Source organism: Phascolarctos cinereus, unplaced genomic scaffold (assembly GCF_003287225.1).
Source record: "Phascolarctos cinereus isolate Bilbo 61053 unplaced genomic scaffold, phaCin_HiC Scaffold_9;HRSCAF=440, whole genome shotgun sequence".
Lineage (NCBI taxonomy): Eukaryota > Metazoa > Chordata > Mammalia > Diprotodontia > Phascolarctidae > Phascolarctos > Phascolarctos cinereus.
Window position 1 is genome coordinate 112,109,296 of NW_027556402.1, and position 9,662 is coordinate 112,118,957.

The window sequence follows — 9,662 nt, forward strand, 5'->3', positions numbered from 1 at the left end:
GTTAGTTTTCTTTTAAAAATAATTTTCTTTTTTTGTTGTTTTGTATTTAATAATTTAACAATAATAATTAATAATAATTAAATAATCACAGTTTTACCTTTTTTTTTTTTAGCAAGACAAATCAAGGCAGGGGCTATATCTGGAAATGACAAACGTATAAAAGGACATAAAAAAACACTTTTTTGTAAAGCCATCTTCTGTTAATTTTTGACTAAAATAAGTGCTGATTTAAATTGTTCACTGCCTTGGTCTTCATTGCCCCACCCCTATAATTAATTGGGTAAAACATACAGAGAACAGATATCATCAGGATAGAATGAAACATTCAAAATTCCAATGACTCAGTGACCTCAGCGCCATTGGTATTGCCCTCACTGGCGCTGGCTGTGACTGACCCTTTGGTACTCTCCCATCCTATGTTATTCTTCTTGTCTTTCTAGGTCTTTCCACCGAGAATATACCCAGCTCTATAGAGGCCTTCCTCTGGTTCCTTTCATGTTAAACAGCACTGCCCAGTTCCTTTTATGTTCATATATGTAATAATGCTTTTTATTCCACTTCTCAGATAATGAGAACAGTAATAGCTTACATTTATATAGCACTTTAAGGTTTGCAAAGCACTTTACCAAAATTATTTCATTTGATCATCACAGCTGTGCTGTGGAGTAAGTGCCATGTGGGGTAAGTGCTATGATTACCCTCATTTCACAGATGAGGAAGATGAGACAAATAGAAGCTGAGTGACTTACTCAGGATCACAATGACTGCTAGTAAGTGTTTGGAGCAAGTTTCAAATTAATGTCTTCCTGATACCAAGTCTAGCTCTCTCTTTACTCCACCAATCAATCCCTGGTGATGCTTACCTCCTGACAATAATAAATGATATTAATATATCACTTTAAAGTTTGCATGGCTCTATATATACACATTATCTCATTTGGGCGTCACAGCAACCCTATGAAGGAGGTGCTGCAGGTATTATTATCCTCACTTTACAAATGAAGAAACTGAGGCTTTGAAAGGCTGAGGGATTAACCCACAGTTATATAGGTAGCATATGTCAGAGGTAAGATTTGGACACAGGTCTTCCTCATTCCATTTTATCTACCATGCCATGCTGTTTTGGGAAGCACTAGCTTTCTCCTTACTGGAGGTCTTAACAGAAAAGCTGGATGACCACCTGCTATGGGTACAGTAGAGAGGCTACTCTGTCAGATCCAGTTTGAACATGAAGGCCTCTGAGCTATCATCCAACTCTAAGACTTGGTGATTTGATTAACTGGCAATCACATGCCGAACCAACACTCCAGGAGATAACAGAGAGAGTCACACTTTTGGAAAAATGTTATCAATTTAGCAAACTCAACAAACATTTATTAAGCCCTTACTATGTGCCAGCCACTGTTGTGTGCCAACCTACCCTTAGCTTTGTGGGACCAAGACAGGGCTAGATTAAACTGTCATTTCTTTAATGTATGAAATAGGTTATGAAGGTAGTCCCTGGTGGGGCTGAAGCATCCTCATTAAATTGGGATTCTAAGCAAATAACTCTTATGCCTTCTCCTTCCTAAAGTTCTTTGGATGTTCCTTGCCTCTGGAGCTAGGAAGTTATTTAGGAAATGGAAGGAAGAAGTTCTATTCCAGCTTTCTCTAGCTCATTATTTCTTTTCATGCAGTGTCCACTCCCCTTTTTCCCCCCTCAGTGTTTATATATATTATAGGTCAAAATGACTGTCTGGGATGGTCTTGAAGGATTTGAAAATTTAGCTGAGGGATGTGTATGAAAGAGGGAAGATCAGTAGTACGCTTGTGTTTTTGAGAACATCTGTACATTGAATTTAGGATGTGAGGGATGAAGGGACTAGAAATATTTAGCCTGGAGAAGTAAAGACAGTGGAGTATGATGATAGCCTTTGAAGGACTGTCATAGGAAAAATAATTTAGACTTCTTTTGCTTAGAGAGAGACAGTACGCTTTGGGTCAATTAGTAGAAATTATAGCGAAAAGACTTGGAGCTCAATCTAAAGAAAAGCTTCAGAGTGATTAGAGTTGTCCGTGAATGTCATGGGCTGCCTTAAGAGGACACAAGATCATAGAAAGTGGACAAACCATTGACAGATCATCTAGTCTTATTCCCACCCAATTTTTCTATATAGATGATGAAACAGGGGCCCAGAGAGAGGAATGCCCAAAATCAAGCACCCACATAAAGTAGCAGAACTGGAACTCAAAGCTGCATCTGCTGGTTCCCAGTCCAAGGGGCTCTTTCTTTCTTCTCTGCCATGTTGCCTGTAGGCTCTCCCCGACCCCCATCCCCTCTTCTCAGTGCCAATAATGTCAAGTGTGAAAAACCAGGGCCCAGTCAGTCTGCCTCCTTGGAAAGGTTACTTCTCACACATTTTTAATGGCTCTTTCACAAACAACCCAATGTATACAAGTTGTAAAACTTTACCATCCACAATGTTTTACTTCTATTTTCGCTGTGGTGGGAACCTAGCCTACAGGTTTAACTTTTCCAAATGCCTTTTAAACAGAGATGGTTTCTGGAGCCTGCATTAGCCTTTCTTCTCCTCATCTTTCAAACTACCCTCTTTCAAAATCTAGGCTTCTACACAAATCTCTCTAGATTATTAGGGATTGTGACTTTAAATTTTTTTTCTTTATTCCATGGCCTAATTCAGTTCAGAACTAGCTTACAAACAATAGTTTTGTTTTGTTTTTGGTAGTCCTTGTGATTTCATTGGCATGAAGAAGACTCAATGAAGAAATTTCCTCTTCCAAAGCAGGTTGGTACCGGCTCTGAGATTTGGAGTCTAAAGATTGTCTGGGGGCTCTGAGAAGTTAACTACCCATGGTCACAAAAGAACCTAATTCTTCTTTATTCCCTTAAATAAGATTTGAGTTTTGTTTTTTGTAGGTATAGGGAGCCCCCGTAGAAGATAGCTAGGTGGCCCAGTGGATAGAGTGCCAGACCTGGAGTCAGGAAGACTCTTCTTCCTGAGTTCAAATCTGGCCTCAGACACTTACTCGCTATGTGACCTTGGGCAAGTCACTTTACCTTGTTTACCTCTGTTGCCTCATCTGTTGTTGTTGTTTTCTTTTTTTTTTAAAGTCAATTGGGACTAAGTGACTTGTCCAAACCTACACAGCTAGTAAGTGTCAAGTGTTTGGTCTGAGGCCAGATTTGAACTCAGGTCCTCCTGACTTCAAGGTTGGTGTTCTATCCACTGTGCCACCTAGCTGCCCCTTAGTTTCCTCATCTGGAAAATGAGCTGGAGAAAAGAAATGGCAAATCACTCCAGTATCTTTGCCAAGAAGACTCCAGATGGGATGACAAAGAATCAGATATGACTGAACAACAAAAATATTTAAAAGAGTTAGAAAAGGAGGTAAGAAATTTGGCAGTCAGTTTCACAAAGTGAACACCCACTGAGTTATTTTGAGAATGCATACCATATTGCTTTCTTGAAATTAATCTTAGCTTTTTATGAAGTTAGATTAAACCCTTTCTATGAAACCTATGGATTCATAGGTTTATGAACCTACAGTTAATAACCATATCATGATAATTAAGGACTTGCTTGACCATTTTGTGGGTTAACTAGGCTTCTTACTTTTCCATCTCATATTCCCAATTATCTGTTTCACTAAATACAGCTACCTTAACAGAGAAGAAAAGTGGAAAAGTAGAATATGCTCAATTCATCCAGTCAGCTACTCTTTTTTTTTGCAGTATATATATCTGTGCCTTTTATTTCATGAGAATAAAAATTAGAGCTATGAAAAACTAATTAAATACGTCTATCTTCCATTTAAACAAAAGAAAATTGCATTTGTCACTGTAACTCAGTGCTCATTTGAAAGGATATTGAAAGCAGTATATCACTGGTTGTACTTTGGACTTGGCATTAGGTTTCAGTCCTGATTCTGACATTTCTTGCTGTGACACTGGGCAGACACAAAAACTTCGGTGTCCTCATCTGTAAAATGGGAGTAACCATATTCACATGTATTGTGGATGACAGAAAGCATGGTATAGGAGGGGTTGGGAACCAGGAACACCCCCCCCTCAAGATCCTTCCTCTAATTAGTACATACCTGGCTGAGAGACCATGAGCAATTTACTTCCTCTCTCAACGGCCTAGGCAGCTCTCCATGAATATAAATTGCAGTGAAGATGACATGACCTAGAATAAAGAGAGATTTTGCAGTTAGCTTTTTTTTTTTAGGCAATTGGGGTTAAGTGACTTGCCCAGGGTCACACAGCTAGTAAGTGTCAAGTGTTTGGTCTGAGGTCATATTTGAACTCAGGTCCTTCTGACTTCAGGGCCTGTGCTCTATCCACTTCACCACCTAGCTGCGCCCCCCCCCCATCTACTTTTAATGGCTCTGAGTACAAGACTCAAAGGCAGTTTGGAGTTGAAAATAAAGAGCAAAACTAAGTTTGGAGATCTTGATTCTGAAGAGCATAGCTAAAGCCTAAGTTCTCTGCCCTGTTCTCTGTTCTCTTCACACATCACCTACAGAATCAAGTCCAGATTCTTTAATCTAGCATGAAAATTCCTCTGCCATGACCCTTGATTTTTTTTCTTCTGACTTTATCCCCCTAGTAGTACCCTATACTTCAATCCAGTGGGCCTTCTTAATGGTCCCCTAATTTTTTCTCTTTTCTCAATTTGCTCTTTCTACCAGTATTGCCCTTCCTTCTCCTGTCTATTTAAATCAACCTTCTTTCAAGGCCTAATACAAATTCTTCTTCCTCTGGGCAAACTTTCTGAGGACCTCCCTAGAACCCTCAATTTTTAATGATGATCCCTTTCTCTGAACTCTTACATTATTTACTGGTTATTTAGAATTTTATTCTAACAAGAATAATAAGAATTTTATCCTAAAAATAAGAATTTTATTCTAAACTTAATAATCAACAAGAATGCTCAAGTAAACACGAAAATAAATTAATCAGACATAAAGCCATTGGGCTTTTAATTAGTTAATTTAATTTTAATTGAAGTAATTTAATTGATTTAATTAATAAAATAAAATTTATTTAAAGTAATGTATCTGATAACTTGTACAAAATAATTGCAAACTATGATGTGTTTCTCTGTCCTGTTTCATCTTTTTTGTATATATGTATGCTTTACTTGTTGCTATTGTTTTATATAATTGTAACAAAATTCTATAATTTACATAATTGTCATTATGTATGTATATGTATATATGCATATGTGTATATGTTATATTTATATAATTATTCTCCTTATGCTCTCCTTACTCTCCATCATTCTATAAAAGTTTTACCATTCTTGCATGTATTCTTCACATTTGTTTTCTTTTATAACACAAAAATAGTCCATTATGTTTTCATATCTCAATTTTTTCAATGGACTTGTGATTTATTTTTATTTTATTTTTGGGAAGAGGCAATTGAGATTAGGTGACTTTCCCAGGGTCACATAGCCTCACATCTGAGGCCAGATCTGAACTCAGGCCCTCCTGAATCCTGGGCCAGTACTCTATCCAATGTGCCACCATATGATTTTTTTTTACTGTTACATAAAAATAACAAATAAAACTGCTATAAATATCTTTGTACAAAATAGTTTTTTCCCCCCGTGATATTCAGAAAGTATGATTTTATATATAGCCAGCTGTTCTGGGCTCTGTCATATCATAAACACTGATGTCTGCCTATTCCTACTAAATTACTGCTTAACAACTCACTTTCTAGATATCACTTTCATGATTGACAACCATTTTCCTCACAATCATGTGAGAAAGGCTGGACAAGTATAATTATGCCCATTTTATAGATGACAAAACTGAGTCTGAGACATGTAAAATCACATAGCTGTCATAGCTATTGACTGTCAGGGCCAGAATTCAGATCGAGGTCTTCTGATTACCAGTCATGTGTTTTTCCCAGTCACTCTGCTAAATAAAACCTCTTCTCTAGTCAAGCCAGTCCAATAAACATGCCACATCTACTCCCAGTTCTGTGTAAGGATAACTCATATTGTTCCCATTGATTGGAATGCTCTACTAAAATCCTATATATCCTTAAGGCCAAACTCAAGTCTCATCTCATATGCAAAATCAATTACAAAGAGCTTTAGAGCTACGAGAGACAAAGAGAGGTAACAAACAAGTCCATTTTACAAATCCTCAATTGTTTAACAAATATTTAATAAGTGTTTACTATGTGCCAAGGACTGTGCTCAAATTTGGAAATACAAATACAAGCAGAAAGACAGTCCCTGGCCTCAAGGAACTTATCATCTAATGGAGGAAGATAGCACATAAAATGGATCTGAAAAGAGGGAGGAGAAATTGATGAAGGAGTATGGTAGCTGGGCCATGAACTTGGTGGGCCCAATGTCACGTAGAACTGAACTAAGTTTTGAATCTACTCCTTCCCCTGCCCCCATACAAGTGGCATAGGGAGGATATGTGGATACACATGCACATACACACAAATACACAAATATACACACACACACACACACATACATACCAGGTGTTGTGGAAGGAGGGGAAATGCTTGTATGTTTGTTCTTACTCTGTCTTAGAAGTAAATATTCCTTTGTCAAAGCTACTCCATTTTAAGTGGTTAAATAGGGTTATGGGCTGGTCACTGGCTTCTAACAATGGAGAGTTGAGCAGAGGAACACAGACAGGGGAGGCTTGAGCTGATGGCAATAAAGAAAAAGCCACTCCAAACTATTTTGGGTGCCCTGGAAACTTGAGAGGGTAGATGTAGCCAGTTTGAATGTAGGATAGCTGGTCTAAAGTATGAGTGTGATAGTAGAACATCCAAGTAGGAAAAGATCTCAGGGGCCATCTAGTTCAACTTGTATCTAGTCATTGAGTCTTTGCTTGGGTTCCAATGACGGAACCCCAAGATAACCTCATTCCAGTTTTGGACAACTCAAATTGTTAGGAAGCCTTTTCCTCATATTGAACCTAAATCTAACTCTCTGCAATTTTGGCCCCATGCTCCTACTTCCTAATTTTATACTAGCTTGTATTTCCTATTATTTTCCATGCTTTAGTCTTTTCTCACCAAGATTATAAGCTCCTTGAGGGTATGTATGACTGTTACTTCATTATTTCACACACATCCCTTCCCCCCATGTTGAGCAAAATGCTAAACAATATAAAGGACTCTTAATAAATAGTTGTTGACTGGTTGTTTTCGTTGCTTGACAGAGAACAAGGCAAGAACAGAAGAGTTAATAGTCCCATTTGGCTAGAATGCAGAGTATAAGAAGCATGAGATAAAACTGGAAGTACAGGTAGAACCAGCTGCCTTGATTTTTTAAGAAGTTTATGCTTTATTTGGTAGATAACAGGAAAACACTAAGAAGCTTTGTTGCTAATAAAGGTATGACTTGATCAAAGCCATTCATTAGGAATATTACTCTAGCAACAATTTGAAAGATGGATCAGAGAAATGAAAGACTAAAGCCAGAAAAATTAGTTAGGAGGCTATTATGGTAGGACATGAGAGAGGTGATAAGGGCCTGAACCATGGTGAATATGTTAGGGATGGAAAGGAAGGAATAGATGCAAGAGATACTGCAGAAGAATGACTTGACTGGTGAATTGATTGGATATGAGGGATGGGGAAGAAGATCTCTTAGTGGCCCAAACAAATCTCTAAGACTATCATTTCAGTGATCTCCATCAGTGAAAGGAGTTTCTTCACCAGAGTTCTCAATTCTGAGAGGTATGAGGACTTGTTCCTTCCCCAATCAAGTGCTATTTTCTAGAAGCTATTGGAAAACTAGGAAAGTCAATTGTTTGTTGGGGTGTGTGTGTGTGTGTGTGTGTGTGTGTGTGTGTGTGTGTGTGTGTGTGTTTTGGGGGGGAGGGTTTGGAAGCATGATTGAGACCTTCTCCCTCATCCCACCCAAACCCATTCCCAATCTCTCCAAGAATGTAAATAGACACTGTTTTCAAGACAATTGAAAGAATAGAATATCAATAGTAGAGTAGAAAGAGTGAACAATGGGCCATGGAGATTAGGTATAGAATTGGAGATAGGGCTATTGAGAGAGTTGGAAACCATAGATAATACTGTCAGTAGCTGGGAACACCTGTTCCTAGGATGACTGGGAGAGGTGGAGTAATGAGAAAACTACTGACTGTGGCTTTAAGTTGGCTCCTAGGTTAGAGTTGGAAGGGATCCCAGGGGTTATCTGTCAAATCCTCCCCCAACTCCCTGTGACATGAATCTTATCATAGTCTGATTTTAGGATGTAGAATTGGAAGAGACCTTAGCAGTCACCTAGTCTAACACCCTGATTTTATAGATGAGGAAACTAAGGCAGGCACAGATTGTTGCTGTTTTCAGTTGTGTTCAACTTTTCGTGACCCCATTTGGGATTTTCTTGGCAAAGAAACTGAAGTAGTCTGCCACTCTTTCCTTCTCTAGCTTTCCTTCTCCTTTCCTTTTCCAGTTCATTTTACAGATGAGGAAACTGAGGCAAATAGGTTAAGTGACTTGTTCAGGGTCACACAGCTAGTAAATGTCTGAGAACAGATTTGAACTCATGAAGATGAGTCTTCCTAATTCCAAACTTAGTGCTCTGTCCACTGTGCCACCTAGCTGCCCAGGGACAAATTGGTGAAGTGATTTGCCCAATTGGAACCCAGGTCTTCTTACCAGTTCTAGCAGTCTTTCCGATGATCCATTCTTTCTCCCTCTGGTCAGTTTCTGAATAGATTCCAGGCTACTGGTCTTTTCTATGGGATACAGAGAGATTCATTTTGGTCTCACCTTTCGAATGATCCCATTTGACTGTCAAAAATGTTACATTCTAATTAAGCAACTGTAGATTGACTGATCAGAGATGAGAATGCTGTACTATAAGTGCAGTCTGTAAGAAGAACAGAGGGGCAAAACAATGCCTAGGCAGAGCTCTGTCAGGGTGGACAAAGCTGATAGGTGCATAAAAATAACAAAATAAGTATCAATTATCCCATACCACGATGTAGGGTTGAAGGATGGAGCTCAAGCTTATGTTCCTGTCTCTGGTGCAAACTCAGCTCAATTCAATTCAGTGTTTTAGGCATCTTAGTGCATGCTCTTAGGGCAATGTACTTTGCTTGACTTGGACTTAAGGGACCTGAGTTCAAATCCCAGTTCCTGCCACTTACCACTGGTCTGACCTTGGGCCAGTCATTTCATCTCCCTGGGTCTCAGTTTCCCAATCTGTCAAACGAAGAGGGTTGGACTTGAAGGCTTCTAAGGTCCCTTCCAGCTCTAGATCTAAAATCCTTTGATCAATTCATGGTACTCTGGAAAGGGCACTGACTCAACTTTGGAACAATTCTTGACTCTAAGTTTATTACTCTTGAATAACCTAAGCCAACAATTTGTGATTTTTGAAGAGTGAGAACTTCCTCCATCATTGTAGTCCTTCTGTAACTTAGTAGATGAATCTCACAGCTAGTGTTAGAAGCAAGATTTGAATCCAGGTCTCTACTGACACCAAATCCAGAGCTCTTTATGTTGAGCCCATTAAACCCTACTGCCTCTCAAACATCAACTGGATTCATAGATTAAACATTTAGGCAAAGTGTGGAGTGCAGAGGTAAAGAATATAGTTTGAGACCTGGGGTGTGAACATGGTGGCATAGAAAATAGTCCCATCTTT